At 35.8% G+C, this 16405-nt stretch overlaps 1 protein-coding gene across 2 annotated transcripts in view; it reads left to right on the forward strand.

Annotated features, from left to right (window-relative positions):
- KCNA6 (potassium voltage-gated channel subfamily A member 6) overlaps window positions 1-4665 on the forward strand; it is a 26595-nt gene extending 21930 nt beyond the window's left edge. The window contains exons 2-3 of one of the 2 annotated variants that reach the window (XM_074194417.1): window positions 932-1113; window positions 3736-4665. The gene's annotated coding sequence lies outside the window, so the exon portion shown is untranslated. Of the gene's footprint in view, window positions 1-931; window positions 1114-2120; window positions 2971-3735 lie in introns of those variants that run through there. The other variant, XM_074194416.1, reaches the window with a different exon arrangement.
- Window positions 4666-16405: the final 11740 nt, after the last annotated feature.

Genomic DNA, 16405 nt, shown 5'->3' on the forward strand with positions numbered 1-16405 from the left:
GTTATCAGTAACTTTGGAGAAAGCAATTCCAGTTGAATTATGAGGTTATTATGAATTATGAGGTTACAAGTAACTTGTAAGATAAGGTCTGAGTGAAAGGAGGAGGACCTTGAAAATGCAAGCAAACATTTTGTAGTGACAAAGAATTGGAAATCAAAGGAATGCTCATCATTTGTGGAATGGCTGAACAAATTGTGGCTTATGAATATCACAGAATATCATTGCTCTTTAAGGAAGAATGAGCAGACTTTTTTCAGAAAAACCTGGAAAGACTTACATGAACCAATGGTGAGTAAAGCAAGCAGAACCTTTGTACACATTAACAGCAACATTGTGTAATGATCAATTATGATGAACTTAGCAATACAGTGATCAGAGATAATTCAAAAAGCACTGTGATGAAAAATGCCATCCATCTCCAGAAAAGAACTATCGAATCTGAATGCAGATCAAATCACATTATTTTTACCTTTTTAATTTTGTTTTTGCTTTTCCTTTCTCATGGTTTTTCCCCTTTTGTTCTGATTTGTGTAACATATATAACCTATATCAGATTATTTGCTATCCTAGGTTGGGGGATATGAAGGGTTGAAGGGAGAAAACTTTTTAAAAAATGAATGTTGAAAATTACCTCTTCATATAATTGGGGGGAAAAGAAAGAAAAAGCAAGCAGAGGAAATTTAGATTTACTTTGGTAAGCATAGGAAAACATTGGAGGACTTGAGCAGGAATATGACTCAATTAAAACAATATTTGGGGAAGAATAGTCTGACAGGGTGGTGCAGGGTGGATTTGACAAGGGAGTTTAGAAATAAAGAAAGCAGTTAGTTTTCTGTTACCGCAGGTAGGACAGGAAGTGTGAAAAGGGGCTGTAGTTCATGGAATCCTTGCATTTCATTGCTGACCTTTGTTTTATATTTATGCTTCCCAGGCAAGCTAAGTGTGTATATCATGGCTCCACGGAAGGAAACACCCACATTTGTATAGCAGCCTGCAAGGAGAGAGAAGAAGACCTTGGATGAACAAGTTGATACTTGTGCTGACTCCAGTTACACATTTCTCCTGTGGTTTTCTTTTAACAGACACTAGTCTTGAAGAAAGAGAAACATGATGGTGAGGAGAAGAAATGTGGTGTGTGGGGGAGGAATGTGAAGAATGGTGTATAGGAAAGGAATTAATGAGTGCAAAAGACAGAGGATCATAGAAATTGAACTGAAAGGGACCTCAAAAGTTATTTAAAAATTCCTTTCCTCCACCATTTTAAAGGGGAGGAAATTGAAGCCTAGAGACATAAGGAGACTTGGCCAAAATCACAGTCATAATTTAAACTTAGGTTCTTTGACTCCAAATCTTCCCACTCTGCAGCACAGTCTCAGGGCTAAAGGGTTCTTTAGAAAATATAGGATTATGGACAGATCTATCTAGCTAAAGGATATTGTGACATAGATTCTGGATAATTTAATCATTTTATTAATAAAAGGATGGTTATTTGATCATCTCTCTCTCTCTCAGACTAAAAACAATCATGGTGGGACTCAGTATATATATCCTTAAAAGAATAGGTGTTTCTGAGATGCTGAGAATTACATGTTGTTCTTAGAGAGACCTCTAAATACCCAGACCATCCCTAGCCTTGGACAGTCTATTCAAAGAATGCATGCCCCACTCAAGTCTGAGCAGAACACAATGGCTATTCCATTTGGGTGGGGTCTGAACAAAAAAATTATCATCAGAAATGTTCTTCAAGAGTTTGAACTTTAAGAACTTTTAAAAATCATAGTTTCTTTAAAATATTTGCGAATATTGATCAATAAGTATATTGGCAAAACCCTGCAATCTTTAGATTACTATAGAAAAAAAGATTTATACACAGTCACATTTTTTTAGATGGGGTAGACGTTCTTTGATGCCTGACAACTGGGTAGTTTGGTTGTTGGGTGGTTTTCTATTGGCTGTTGCTGCTCCCTGCTACCTAGAATAAATAAAACACTTTTTACCATAGACCGACTACCAGACCAAAAGCTTGATGCCTTTTGGAATAATCCAGTTCCCTACATGGAGAAAAGATCAATTCATGAAGCTTTAGGTTTAGGTTAAAAGAACCTCTGCTTTTTCTTCAGATATCTGTTGTCCATGACAATTAGGATTCAGAAGAAGGATGAAATCTGGTGCCATGCGATGGATGAATCTCTAGTTTTTACTTCTCTACCTCCTAAAGCAACCTGAAAGGAAAGAGACTCCAGACCTCACATTATCAACATATTTCAGTGTCTCCCAACCTGTTTACAGTAATGCCCTCCTGGTTTGCAAACCAAATGACTCTTAATCCATTGGACAAGACTGTTACTTATAGATTAAATTCTTGACTATTTGCACTCAAGAAGGGAAGCTGTAGGATAAGTAACTTTGGATATTTTAAAATTTGCCTTCCAAAGTAGGTTTGCTGAGCTATAATGTATATTAATTTATATTCCCTGAACTTTTTACAAGCTGTGTGACAATGGAAAAGGCATTTAGAGGCTCTCCACATTTCATTTTCCTCATCCAGAAAATGAGGATAATGATAAATATACTACCTACCTCACTCCATTGTTGTGAGGAAAACTAACAGTATTTTCTGAGGTGGAGGACTATGGGTATAGAACATTGTGGAACATTCTGGTTGATGCTTTGGTTAATTTTGAAATATTGCTTCCCCCACCCCCTTTATTCTTTGTTATAAGGAATGACTCACTGGGTGGTGAATACATTTGGAAATGAAGGTATTGTAAAAATAAAACATCTCAATAAAAAGAAAAATAAGTATAAGAAAGTAGTCTGGAAGTATGTTAATGGAAAGCAAAAGTCTGAGAAAGTCTTGTCAATTTTTCAGTTGTCTCCAATTCTTCATTACCCCCTTGTGTCTTTTTCTTGGCAAAGATACTGGAGTATTTTACCATTTCCTTTGCACATTCATTTTATAAGTGAGAAAACTAGGGCAAACAGGTTTAAATGACTTGTTCAAAGTCACACAGCTAATAAATATCAGGGGTCAGATTCAAATTCAAGAAGATGAGTCTTCCTGACTCTAGACCTGGTGTTCTATCTATTTTGCCAGAAGTTTGAGATTATTTACTGGATTTAAACTTATTCAAAGAAGGAACAACCACTTTTGTATCCCCCATACATCTAATAGTAAATAATATAGAATTCCCAAAGATTTTTTATATACATTATTTTTGGGACAGCCAGGTGGGAGTTAGATGGACAGTTAGAATAGAGCACCAACCCTGAAGTCAGGAAGACCTGAGTTCAAATCCAATCTCAGACACTTACAAGCTCTGGTTGATTCTGGACAAATCACTTAACCCCGACTGCCTCCAAATAAACCCAAAACAACAAACCATTATTTTGTTTGATCTTTCCAACCACCTTTTGAATAGCATTTCCATTTGACTGATGAGGACACTGAGGCTTAGAGAAATGAAGTGACTTACCTAGACACAGAACTAATAAGTATCTCTCTGGCAGGATCTGCACCTCTCAACTTTTTCCTCCTGCTAGATAAAATCATCTCCTCTGAAGACTAATTTCCCAAAGTGGGCTTCATTTTACAGCATATGTATGAGTGAATGTATGTAAAACATATAAATATATAAAACAGGGCATATATATTATATAATAATTATCACTAACAATTCTATACTGCTTTAATAGCAAATTATTTTACAATTATTTTCTCATTCTATCTCACAGCTATTGTTGATCTCCATTTTGCAGAAGAGAAAACCGAGTAAGATAAGAGACCTACCTTCACATAGCCAGTAAGTGTCTAAGACCAGATTTAAACTTGAATTCCTGACTCCAGGTCCAGTTCTTTAATCACTGTGCCAGCCAGCTGCCTTTATAAATCAGACAAATTGAAAGCCATATAGCTGAAATGGGAGATGATGTAGTCTAGGACACTGTAGTTCCTGCTTCCTTTTAGTAGAAGCAGGTCTGATAATTTCTGATTGCATATCTTTCCATCTGGTTATACGGTGTCTCTTTCTTCTCTGACTTCTCCACATGTCATGATGTTTATGAATTTAACTCCTCTTCCCTTACTCCTCCTATTCTATTCCTTCTTTAATTCAGTTTCTCAGTGAGGTGAGTTTTTCTTGTGGCATCTGATTTAGCTCATCTGATTTCCTGATTCCATATCCCTAAGGGAATACTGAATTTCATCATCAGTTCTCCTCTTTCATTTATTTTCTCTTCATCTTCTTTTGTTGTTTTCATTCATCTGCCACCCCCAAATACAGAAAGATTGTTTCTAGCTAAATGTAGAGAAGAGAGTTACTTTACTTCTGTGCTAAAAAGAAATCTTCCTTCATTCATTGAATTAAGTAATCAGAGATAATGGAGCATAGAAAGGCATTGAAGCTTCATTCAGTAATTTTGAAACCTCTCTCTCCTTTTCCCACTTAAATAGCCAAGGATGGGTTTGCCACTAACTAATCCTTGCATTGCCATTCCTGGGAAGGACAAAAGAAGCAAGAGGCAGTGATAACATAGGAGAGGAAATATAAGGGTTAAGGAAAAAGATAAAGACATGGCTCTCCTGCAAGAGAGTAAGAACAGAGATCAAAAATCAGGTTAGGAGAAGAAGAAAAATAATAATGATAATTGCTTCCATTTCCATATCACTTTAAAGCTTACAAAACACTTATTCACAACAACTCTGAGGGAAGTGGGTGGTAGAAATATTACTGTCTTATTTTACAGCTGAGAAAACTGATATTTCAAAAGGTACAGTTTCTTGTTCATGATCATAGTGCCTGATGCCAGGACTTAATCCAGAACTTTTGATTCCAAAATATGTAATTGCAGTCAGGCAGATTTTTCATTACTTCAAACAGGACCACACCAAGGTTTTTTCCAGTCTGGTTAGATTAAAAAAAATTAAAAAAAAAACCAGAAGGGGTGATCAGTAGGCAAATATAACCTATAATGACTGCATTTCATTATGTCTATGGGCTAAATTGGTATTACTGGCAATACATTTCTCCGATTTATTTTTGCCCCTACTCAGGTTTAAATTTCTCTGATTAGCTAGCTGTTACTCAACTGCTGGCAAACCAAAGACTAATAATGAAGCATTGAAACATAAAACATTGATTCAGAGCAGAAGTGAATAGTAAAGCAACAGAAAATAATCAAAAATTGTTCCAATCAATTCATCACACAATACTTATTCTTTAACCTAGTGATACCATTAGTAGAAATGTGTTTTCAGATAAGTTAGAAAAAGAAAGCAGGAGTGACCTTATACATCTAAATATCTCTATATCAATCTAACTATCTTTATTATTTTTATGATAACAAAGAAATGGAGAAAAAAAGTATCTTTCCACTGATTAGAGAATAGTTGAATAAATTGCGGTTATATGATCATAGATTTAGACCTGGAAGGGAAATTGGAGATTATTCTATTGGTTTTAGCTACTTGCCTTCAGTCAAATAATTAGGAAGTAGCAGAGTCACTTATAGTCTAATGGGGAAAAGCAGCAGATAAAAGAGAGCTGAAAAATTGGAGGCATGGTATCAAGTCTAGAGAGTCTGAAACAGATTCAGGAGAGGAATGAAGGCAAACTGGCAAAACAGCCATTCTGGGAAGAAGCCATCAATGGGAGAAGAAAATCACCAGGCAGAAGGGTGTTCCACAATGAGAAAGATTGCACAGGTAAGAGGATGAGAAACCATTTGAAGAAAGATGAAGATATCTAAAAAGTCAGAAAGAGAATAAGTAAAAATCAGAAACAGAAACAGAAACAGAAAAGCTTGCCTCTCAACTCATGGCAGAGAAATGGTGATTTGTAAGTACAGGCAAACATTAGCAGATGTGAACACTTTGTTGATTGTTTTGCCAGACTACACTTTGTTACAGGTTTTATGGAAGTGAATGAAGTTATCATGAAGTGATAGTGATATTTTAAAAACAGCATCAATGAAACATTAAAAAATTGAAGTAACAGCACCCTGCATTTTCTATAAATATTATATAACATACTTTTTCCTTTCTACTAAAAATAATTTGATTTTCAGATCCTTTAAAAAATTTTGATTTTAAAAGGGAAAGTATTGGCAAGATATCTACATCTAGTCTCTAAGAGTTGAGAGGTTGGGAGCTTCAATTCTCCACATCTCTGCCTAAACCTTAGGAAACCTTGTTACCTCTGGGTAGCCAGTATGTTTCAACCTTGCTTTATGGGACCCTCAGGAATAATCTTAGATCCCTGGGTTCCTCTATGTCTATTTTGATTGTGTCCCTCCTGCCCACAAAGCTCTCTCTCTCTACCAATAAATAGCTTTGTTCTGAATATCATCAGAAATGTAGTCTTAGTTCTCCAATAAATGTTTGTGTTCTGTATCCAAACATCCTGGGAAATAAAGCTGATTACCTGAAGGACAAGTCTGTTTCAGAATTATTATTTTACCTGGTTAGGTAGTATCTGGGAATGTGTTGGGTTGTAGAGGAAAATTAGTTTGAGATGAAAAATTCACACAGTAGAAAGTCAGGTTGATAATAGAAGGTGGCTTGTATACCTGAAAAATTGAGAGCTGCCTACATTTTGTAAATACCTTCAACAGTATTTTCCTTAAGGTAACACATGCATTGAAAGTTCTTTTCAGTTCCTTAATTTCCTTCTTGTTTAGCTTTTGGTTAGATTTGTCTATGGCATAACGGGGCTCACTGAAGTTCTTCATTATTATAGTTTTACTGTTTCTAAAATCTGCTTAACTTTTCCATTAAATATTTAGATTCTATGTTATTTTGTACATAACATATACACATATCAAGCATTGCTATTGATTCATTATCTGTGGAACTTTAAAGTATAATCTGTATTTCTTTTTATTAAATCTATATTTATTATAGTCTTATCTGAAATGATTGTTAATTCTAATCTGAAATGATTGCTTTGTCTGATTTTTTAAAATTTCATTTGAAGCATAATAAATTTTTTCTAGTTCTTCATTTTAATGCTAGATGAATCTTTTTTTTTTTAGGTTTTTGCAAGGCAAATGGGGTTAAGTGGCTTTTCCAAGGCCAAACAACTAGGTAATTATTAAGTGTCTGAGACTGGATTTGAACCCAGGTACTCCTGACTCTAGGGCTGGTGCTTTATCCACTGCGCCACCTAGCTGCCCCTAGATGAATCTTAATGTTTTAAGTGTTTCATAGAAACAGCATATTTTTAGATTTTTTTCTATTTTATTAGTTTTTCCATTTTATGGGTAAATTTATCCCATTCTAATTCAAAATTATGGTTACTAATTGTGCATTTCACTCTAGGTATCTCTCAGTCACTTAGAACACAAGCATTCATTGGAAAAATAAGATATTTTTCCTCTCTTCACTTCCACCATCTTTACAAATGAGGTGAAAAAAGAAGAGTTTGATTAACACTTCTCATCTGGGATTGAAACAGTCTGTTTCCACACTGGTGCCCCTCTTCTCTTTCTTTTTGTTGGTTTGTTGTTGTACAGTAGTTTCAGTCATGTATGATTTTTGTAATCCCATTTGGGTTTTTGTTTTGACAGATACTAGAGCGATTTTGCTATTTCCTTCATCAACTCATTTTACAGATGAGGAATAGTGTTAAATGTCACACAGCTATTATGTATGTAAGATCAGATTTGAACTCATGAAGATACTACTTCCTGACCCCAGGCTAGGCACTCTATTCATTGTACCACCTAGGTGTCCTCATTTCCTTTTGTCCTACCCCAATCCCACTCTTTCTGCTTTTCTTTTTAAGTCTTACTTTTTTCATTCACTTCCTTTCTCTTTACTTCTTTTTCTATTTTAAGTTTAATGTATTTCTGTATGACTATATTTATGCATGTGTGCCTCAGAGGAGAGGTGTATATAGTTGTTTTCAATCTTCCTTTGACCAGTTCAGATGATGCTTGTTCCCTCCACATCTTCCTCCATGTTAAAATATTCCTTATCTTATGAACTTCCATTATGTGACAGTGCTTTTCTCCTTTTTTCTTCCCTAATATATCCTCTCTCCCTCCCATTTCTGTCTTTTCCCAAGATAAGAACAAAACCTCCCTCAGGACCTCTAGATGACATATTTTCCATTATTCTATGGCACTTGAAGATATTAGTTCTGAGAAGACATTTGTTTCTCATTCCCCCATTAGTATGGAAGCAATTTGTCTCCACTTAGTCCTATCCAATTTGAACAGATGTGTCCACCTTCCTGTATTTCTCTTGACTCTTGAATTTTTACTTCAAAATGTCCACTCACTTCTGGTCTTTTCATTAGACATGCTTGAAAATCTTCTATTTCATTATTTCTCCCACCCCACCCCCTTATAAGATTATATTTGGTTTTGAGAGAAATCTGATTTTTGTTTATAAAGCTTTATGTTTTGCCTTTGGGATTATGAGGTTCCAAATTCTTCTCTTTTCTTTTTAATGGTGGCAGCTGTCAAATTTTGTATGAACTTTAGTGCATCCCGTTGGTATTTGATCTATTTCAAAAGAAATCTGGGGAAAATGATGGCTTGTACTTTTTCTTTGATATGTAACCTCTGAATTTTGGCTATGATATTCCTAGGAATTTTCATTTTGAGTTTATTTCTAGAAGTAACTGGTAAATTTTATTTTCATTTTGCCTTTTGGTTTTTTTTGCAAGGCAAATGGGGTTAAGTGGCTTGCCCAGGGCCACAAAGCTAGGTAATTATTAAGTGTCTGAGACAGGATTTGAACCCAGGTACTCCTGACTCCAGGGCCGGTGCTTTATCCACTGCACCACCTAGGCACCCCTGCCTTTTGGTTTTAAGAGTTTTGGCAGTTTTCATTTACGATTTCTGGAAATACAGTATCCGTGTGCGCACGTGTGTGTGTGTGTGTGTGTGTGTGTGTGTGTGTGTGTGTTTACAATTTTCAAATTTACTGCAGAATAGTCTTATAAAGTTATATTAATAAAATAATTAAGAATTAGGTTAAGTATAAGCCTCCTTAATCTGTTTTTACATATTGAATTTCTTAAATTTTCTTCTTTTTCAAACTTTTTTTATTATTTCTTTTAGCAACAGTTAAGATATTGTTTTCTTTTTAGGTTATTCTAATTTTCAGGGTCCTCAACTTTAGGTTTAGTGCATCTGTTATAGGTATCATTTCTTGCAATTCTTTCCTCTCCAGCTATTGCATCTTATATTTTTCTTTCATTTCTTCCAGATACTATTGTAGTTCTTGTAGACAGAACTTTTTTCTCTGAAGATTTTTCTTAGACTAGTTGTGGGGTTATGCACTATTTTGGGAATTACTTCTAGAGAATCTTTCATTCCAGGATATTTCTTTATAATACTGGGTGGATTTTTTTGGTCTGTTCTTAAGGATAGCCTCGGTATCTGGGTTAGAGTACACTGTTTTTGGGACAAATTTTGATCTCATACTTCAGGATGATATAGGTAGTGTTAGGGATTGTTGTGTGTGAAAATACTGTAAATTATCATCACCTTATGCCTTTGAGCATCAGAACCTTGTTTTACTAAGTGCCACAGGAGTGGGAGTGGATTAGGTTCTGGGAAGGATATTTTAAGTACTTGTATTCTGATGAATAAAAGGAGAGCTTGGAGACCTTGGAGTTCTTGGGTATCTTGGAGATCTTGGAGAACTTGTCATCCTTGTCTTCTGCCCCTCAAATGCTTGCCTGGGGAAAGGATAAGGAGTCCAGAAAAGAGACTAAACATACGAGTCTGGAAAGGGACTCAACAAAGTAGACCCTGCCTAGTTATTAGCATGGTGACCAAGTTCAGATCACACCCTCCCAGTCCTGTCTCCTGTCATTGTTCATGTCTATAATCCTTGGGTGTTGATTGAACTGGGGCTTTGTGGATAGGTCAGGGTCTTTCTCGTTTTATTGCCACATTGCTGAGGCCTTTTCCTAGTGTGGGTCATTGCCTTTATGGGTTTTCTCTTTTTAATTACTGCAGTATATTTTTGGGGTTTGTCTCCCTTTCCTATCCCTCTCCTCACTATTACCAAAGGGCTATGACCTATCTCCTGTTGAATTTTGTATGGGACTTTTTCTCTTATTGCTAGATTATAGGACTGCTTCTCATCCTCCATCCCCACAGGGTGTTGGGAAGCCCTTTTTCCTTGACGTCCCTGCTACAGTATTGTTTTGTGTTGTGCCTTGTATATTTTAAAGTTGGGATTTCAGATTTCTTTCAGATGATTCTTCCATGTAACCCTGGGCTAGGTAGTGGAGTTTACAACCACATTTTTCTTCCATTTTAATTGGTGTATTTCCAAGCTTTGATTGAATGAGACATCTAGAATTCTCTAATTCCCAACACATCACCATCTGCAGAGATAATTTTGTTCAATTTTTTGCAATAACAATTGGGCAAGACATGAAACAGAGTTGCATGCTTTGGAAAGATATTCTCTACTGTGATGGGGGATATCTAATACAGTGTTCAAGCTGAATAGATATTCTCTGAGACTGATGAGGTCCTCCAACTGTTGTGTATTGTGTTTGTGAATGACATTGTGCTGGTTACAGCAAAATGTAGAATGTCACAGGACCTAATGAAAGAAATCTTTATCCCTCAAAAGAGTTTAATCTAATCATCTACACAAGAAATGTGAAATGAGTAAAGAATCTTTTTAGATAGTTTATAATGTAATTCAATTTGGAGAGCTTGTCCTTTATTACAACACACATATGTATATTATGCTGATGTTTATCCTTCATCCTCAAAGATCATGGTATCAGGGAGGTGATGCCGTGATGAGCACAAGAATTGGATTTGAGGGAGGGGGGGCTCTGCTAAGTCACCAACCTCACTTTCTTCTCCAGAGCCATCTGGGTCCAGTGGCCAGATACGGATCAGAATATTGGGAGGCCAGTGCACTATCTTCTACACCACCTAACTGCCCCCCTACGGATATGAATAATACATGCATTGTACATATCCATAGGGGGAAGTTAGGTGGTGCAGTATATAGCATTCTGGGCCATGGAGTCCTCAGTTTAAATTTGGCCTCAGACACTATCTGGGTGACTTTGCTCAAGTCACTTAACTTTGTAGGCTTCAGTTTCCTCATCTATAAAATGAGTTGGAGAATGAAATAGCAAACTACTTTGGTAATTTTGCCAAGAAAATGCCACAAAGAGTGGCTAAAAAGAACTGAACAACAATGTTTACAAACACACAGAGATATATGCACATACATACATATATATATATACATATATATATATGTATATATAAATAATAGTATATGTATGCCGCATGTGTGCATTGGTAATGGTGCAGACTAACTGAAAGGGTAAGTAAACCAAAGAAGGAAATAATATTGAATTCCTTTCAGAAATTTCAAAGCATCATCAGTGAAGCAATAGCTCATCTTTTTAAAAAGTATACCTGTATTCTACCAATGTCTCTATGTGGCTACAGATAATGGAATATTAGTCTTTGAAAAAAATACAAAATTAGCATCACACCAAGGTCAATGGAGAAGAGGTGCATGGTGGGTGTGAGCAAACTACATTATAGACATTAGGAGAGGGAGCACAGTGCAGAAAGTAGGTCAGTCATGAATACCTGGATTCAAGTGGCAGTCATTCAAAGAATACCCACAGTGTGAATTTAGCCAAGTCCACAAACTTCCTGGTGCCTTAGCCCCCTCACTGGGAATTTTCTATTTCCATGAAATCACTGCTCTGGTAAACAAGATAAAACTCATAATAAATCAATGCCTTCATAGAAGAACTAAAAGTAAAGATGTCATTTAGGAAATACAAGATTGAAAAAAGTAGTCTGATTCCATGGCAAGAGCAAGGGATGCGAGCTTTTACACAACCTGAATGTTCCATATTTATCCTTTCAGTGTCCCCTCTAAGGTCCTATCCCAGTTCCCATTCACAGTGATTCCTCAGAGGTTGAAACCCAGGGTCTGCAGTGGTCTTTAGGTCTATACTCCCCAAACTGTAGTTCATGAGTTCCCATCAGTGTGTTTATTTTCAGAAGTCAGCCAGAGGACCCAATGAGCTCAAAGCAATGACATTTACTGAAATAGCATGGTAAAACCAGTAAGTACAATACAACTGTTCCATAAATCTGGGATACAGTACCAATGGGAAGAGAGGGTACACACACACACACACACACACACACACACACACACACACACACAGAGTTCACAAGGTTGGGTCACAGACATAGAAGTCATGTAAAATCACATCAGCCACACTATAGCACTGTATTGTTGTCTGCTCTCCTGGTAGGCATCTTAATCTTATTCCACTGGGTTTTCTGGTCCTGTTCAATTCAATCTTAATTATACTCTGTGTTGGCTCTTTTTTGGATATAGTGGCTACTACTAGGTAAGGTGATCCTGCAAATCACCATTATTGATGGTCTGTGGAGAAGGGGAAGCTGGAAAGAAAAAAAATTCTCTTCTCCCTCCCTCAATTCCTATGATTATGTTCATATCATTTGAATTTTTTCAATATTCAAAAAATCTTAGTAAATTACTACTGGACTCTTGAAGGTATGTAAGTTAAAAGGACCATAGAATAAAATTTGGAAGGTTACTTAATGACCATTAAATCCAAAGTCTAATTTTTACAGATGAAGAAACTAAGGTAGAGAGATGTTAACTGACTTGTCTAGAGTCACATACTAAATGCCTGTGGCTAGAGTTGAACCTATGTTTTCATGTCCCATACCCTATCATGAGGTGTAAATGCTTACACTGAACATTTAACAATCAGCTTGTAATGACTTCAGCACAACTCTGCTCCAGATGGCATTGTTGTTCCATTACTGTACCAGTGGTATTCTTGCTTCTAGCCATCCTCTTTGCTTCAGGGAAATCTTAAAGCTCATATAGAGTAAGATAACTGGGACCAACTTGCCTCTAAGTTATCTGGTACATTTCTAGTTCTTTTGGGAAGAATGCTACCAAATCATTTAACCTTCTTTCTTTCCCATTCCAATCCCCTGGAACTGACCTGAACACAAGGCATCCCTATTAAGCAGTTGTGAAGAATACCGAACCTTAGCTTCTTAATCAGAACTCATTCTTAGCTAAGTTAGAATAGTTAGGTGGTATAGTGGACAGAGGGGTGGGCCTGAAATCAATAAGACTAAAGTTTAAATCAGGTCTTCAGCAGTAGTTGTATGATCCTGGGTAAATTACTTAATCCTGTTTGCCTCAATTTCCTTATCTGAGCTAGAGAAGAAAATGACTAACTAAACTTTTTTCTCCAGGAAATCCTTAAATGGATTCACAAAGACACAACTGAACAGCAATCAACAATTTAGGAAAATTTAGTTACAAACAAGACTTCTCTGTTTTCATATATCCTCTCTGTATACCCACTCAAGCAGTATTTCCCATAGAGATTCTAGGGGACTCATAAAACACTTTTTCTATTCATCTATCTATTCCTCATATGCCAATTCTTTCCTCCAATTCCTATGATTATGGTCCCATCATGTGAATTTCCTCAAATACTCAAAAATCTTAGTAAATCACTAGAAGCATATGTTGGGATAGGGTTATAGTCAGGGAGATTATGATAACATTTTGCTTAAAAAATAAAAAAAAATTGTTTAACAAATATCTCCAGAAAATAAATAATTATTTTATACATTTTAAAGTTTATGCTCAAGGCAGCTTGGTGACACAGTGGATAGAGTACTGGTTCTGAAGTCAGGAGGATCTGAGTTCAAATATCTGTCACTAAATAATTACTTAGCTGTATGACCTTGGGCAAGTCATTTAAGCCCATTGTCCTGCAAAAAAACACCAAAATAAATAAAGTTTATTTTGCAATAGTAATACTTTAAGTCTAGGCAATCAACCCAACAACAAATAAATGCCTTATATGTAGTATTTACTGAAATGTTAATGCTCTCACTGGAAATTTAACAATGGTAGTCCAGAACATCCTTGGAAAATTGATAGATCCTCAGGGAAATCTTGTCATGATGGCAAGGACTCATATTCTTCTTTTATCACTGGAAATTAAATTAAATCTTAAAAATTAATTAAATTAAAAAACTACTCTGAACTGCCATTATGTCTTACACAGATTGGAAGAGGTTATGGCCATAAGAATGTATTTACAACTAGAAGTGCTTCTGAAAAAGATTCTGGACTATGCTTCAATAACTCATCTTCGTGTTCCTTCTCATTATTCAATAACCACTTCATTATTCATGTTTTTGGAGCTGTAACTAGTGTGGGCCACTGGAACTTTGCCTCAAGGTACCAACATGAAAGGAAGTGAACCCTTTCACTACGATGATGGAAAAAGAAGGGGAAAGAAACTCCAAATAGTCTTATAAGATATTCAATACAGATAACAATTTATCCATTCATTTTATACTGTTCAACACACCACGTGAAATGAAAAAGGAGTGGAAGACAAGACTCTTTCCATCATTCATAGCCCTGGAGCATTCCCAAAGTGATTTGGGGATTAGGGATTAGTAATGTTGGGTGTTGTGGTGGGGTCAGCTATACAGTTGCTGCCATGAATCTGGATTAGGTTGTATGTGTCTTTAGGGACTTATGTTTAATGGAGAAAAGTTGGGAGCTGACAGTTTTGGGAGGGGGACTGAAAGAATGATGCTGATATGGGTGCTGGACAGATATGGTTGTGTTAGAGACAAACCATTATGGGGTAGGTGGTGAGTGACCCACCTTAACACCTTCTGATTGGTTACTACATTTGCCTCTTAGTAAGTGTCATTACTTACAGTATTCTGTAGAACTTGGGGGATATTTCAATGGTGCCAGGAGGTCAAATTGAGCTATGAGTGAATATGAAGGTACTTTGGTGTGAGTGGAGCACATCTTATACACAGTCAGAAAATTTCATGGAACTTCAGACACAATATCTTTGATTATGTGTTCTTGGGAGAGGGTGTTAAACCATTGGCTATGATGAGGAAGACTATTTTGATTTTCTTTGTTACTAATATCATACTTAGCAGACAAAAAAGAGTTGTGAAGATCTATTAGGTATTATATGCATATTATATATGTATATAGACATAGTCAACATTATAGTATTATCCTGAACTATATTGAATATAGACAATGAAGTCCATAACAAGTCCGGATAACAATGAGGAGATTGTAAGCAACTTATTTATTTGTTTACTCATTCATTCATTCATTCACTCATTTATTTATTTGTTTATTTATTTATAGACAAAAGATACAAATGTCTTATGTCATGGCACATGTTTATAGTCCCAGACATTTGGGATGCAGTAATTTGTTTCTATTTAGAAATTCTGGGTAAGTAGTGTTAAAGGTTGGGTGTTGGCACTAATATGGTGGTCCCCAGGGAGGAGAGGGCCACAAAGCTGCTTAAGATGGGGCGAACTGATGTAGGTTGGAAAACTGAAACTAATTGGTCTCTAAAGTTTAGAGATCTTGCAATCCAACTTCTTCGCTTGTCTATTTTGATTTAGAAATTTTGGGGGTCCAAATCCATGATTTCGGTGGTACAGGGGACTCCAAAGGAAGAACTCCTTCAACTACATGTCAACAAGTACTATAGGGATAGAATAGAAGCTTTCCCATGAAAAAAAAGGACCAACAGAATTTGTGGACCTTTCCACTGTGATTAAAAAGAAGGAACATATCAAACCAACAATGTAATAAACAAGGTGAAATCAGAACAGAACTAAAAGAAATAAAAAGAATTATCAGCACCTATTAGGCACAATTATATACCAACAAAACTGAGACTAAAAAAGAAATACAAGATTGCCTTTAAAAATATAAAACTCAAGCTATTAAATTAATATAATATCAGAATATGAAAACAAACTAGGCATAAAAGAACTATCAAAGGAAAAACCATTCTGGTTCTAATGGATTTATGGGGAAATTATAAGGGCAATTACATAAAAGATAATTTTAAAAATAACAGAATATTCTCAAAAACGAAGAAATAAAGCACTACATCAAACTCCTTTTATTAGAAAAATATAATCCCTAAACCTATATCAGGAAAGTGTAAAGCAAAGAAAGAAAATTATAGATCAATATTGTTAATGACTATCCTGCCAAAAAGGCTATAGAAATTTGTCCAAGGAATCATTGAATGACAAAAATGGATCTATACCAGGAATACAACAATGTTTCAACATTAAGAAAACAACTAGCAGTGCAGTAACCGGATAGAGTACTCACTGGCCCTGGGGAATGGGAGGATCTGAGTTCAAATGCCGATTCAGACACTTATTAGCTTTGTGATTCTGGGCAAGTCAGTTTACCCTAATTGTCTCCAAAAAAAAAAAGAAAGAAAAGAAAAAAATCAACATAGCCAATTGTATTTTAAAAAAGAAACATTCAGAATTGCACAATTATTTTAATAGATACAGG

Source organism: Macrotis lagotis, chromosome 7, assembly GCF_037893015.1.
Source record: "Macrotis lagotis isolate mMagLag1 chromosome 7, bilby.v1.9.chrom.fasta, whole genome shotgun sequence".
Lineage (NCBI taxonomy): Eukaryota > Metazoa > Chordata > Mammalia > Peramelemorphia > Peramelidae > Macrotis > Macrotis lagotis.